We start from the raw sequence: 1947 nt of genomic DNA, 5'->3' as shown, positions 1-1947 counted from the left end.
TCCTCATTTGCTGGCTGTATGTTGGGACCATCTGTATTATGCAGTCATTTGAGTGTCCACGGTGTACGTGGGGAATGGAGCAATGGAGTCAAGTGACGCAGTGTGTTACCACTGAACATCACATATACCCAGCTTGTTGAAGCTTGGCAGCTGAGAGACTGCACGAGTTGAACTCCACCATCACAAGAATTACTGAGTTTTGCTGAGAGTTTTCCATGGAGGAAATCTGCTTAGCTAGCAACCATTGCGCTTCTTGGACAGGGGCCTGGGGATCTCCTAGGGAGCAATATTGTCTGCACTTGATAGAAACTGATTCTAGGATATTGGAGCAATGCTGATATGTTTTATTGCATCCCTGCAATCCTCGGTTTGGAGATGTGTAAGTCCTGAATCAAGGGCAATTTGGAACCAGTAATTTTCCCAGCAGTCCTTGTGGTCCACTGCAGTCTGTTCTTGTCCTGTTTGTTTCCAGGTACCAGGATACCATGGTCAGTGGTGTCAAATGCAGCACTAAGACCTATCAAGAGTAGTACAGAGACAAGTCCTTTGTCTGACGCAATTAAGAAGGTTTTTTGTGACTTTAACCAATGCTGTCTCTGTGCTATGATGCACTCTAAACCCTGACTGGAAATCCTCAAATAAACTATTGTTATGTAAAAAGTTGCACAACTGACTAGCAACTGTTTTCTCAAGAATTTAGAGAGAAAGAGTAGGTTAGATATAGGTCTACAGTTGGCTAAAACCCCTGGATCAAGAGAAGGCTTTTTGAGGAGAGGTTTTATTACAGCTACTCTAAAGGACTGTGGTACATAGCCTGTTGACAGAGACAGGTTGATCATGTCTAATAAAGAAGATCCAATTCAGGGTAAAACATCTTTAAACAGCTTGGTCGGGATGGGATCTAAGATACGGGTTAATGATTTTGATGAGGAAATTGTTGAGATTAGTTTGTGAAGCTTGAGGTTTAACAGCTACTTCTAGGATTTCTGTATTTGAAGATAAATCAGTACTCATTGAAGGTAGTAGTTGATTAATTCTGTCTCTAATAGTTAGAATTTTATCATTAAAGAAACTCATGAAGTTGTTACTACTGAGGCTTAAGGGAATACGTGGTTCAATGGAATTATGACTGTCTGTCAGCTACAGTGCTGAAGAGAAACCTGGGATTGTTTTTGTTTTCCTCTGTTAGTAAAGAGTAATAGGCTGCTCTGGCAGTTCGGAGGGCTTTCCTGTCATGTTTTAAGACTGTTTTGCCAGGCGAGACGAAATACTTCTAGATAGGTGGAATACCATTTCCTTTAAAGTTGTCGTGACGTTTCCTTCAATTTGCCGGTTTGGGGGGTATACCAAGGAGCCAACCTCTTTTGTTTTGTTATCTTCTTTTTTAAGGGGGCAATCGAGTCAAGGGTCATACGCAATGAACCTGTAGCACTATCAATCAGATGATCAATTTGAGAAGGGCTAATCTTATCACAGCAGTCCTTTGTTGTAGTGAGACATGGCACTAAATTAAATGCTGATGAGATCACATCCTTAAATTTAGCTATAGCACTATCTGATAGGCATCTGGTGTAGGAATTTTTGCCCAATGGCGGGTAGTCTGGTAATAGGAATTCAAAAGTAACCAAATGACGATCAGTACCAGAGCCAAAACCGGGAGATGAGAGAGAGAAAGAGTCGAAACAGCAGAATGAATCCAGGGAGTGGTTGCTACACACTCACTTTGCTGCCACTGAAAAAGGCACAAAACCAATGATGAATGGATTAACAAAGGTGATTATCTGTAAGCTAATATACATGTATACGACAAATTCCCATGGCCGGATCACACAGACCCAAGATGCCCCAGCACAGCTTTCAGTGGAGCAACCCATCTCGCAAAGCGCCAGCTGCGCCATGCATATCTGGAGGTGCGCCACAAGGTTGAGCACAGCAAAGACGGTCCTG

This window comes from Chelmon rostratus, chromosome 11 (assembly GCF_017976325.1).
Source record: "Chelmon rostratus isolate fCheRos1 chromosome 11, fCheRos1.pri, whole genome shotgun sequence".
Taxonomy (NCBI): domain Eukaryota; kingdom Metazoa; phylum Chordata; class Actinopteri; order Chaetodontiformes; family Chaetodontidae; genus Chelmon; species Chelmon rostratus.
This window is presented reverse-complemented; position numbering follows the sequence as displayed.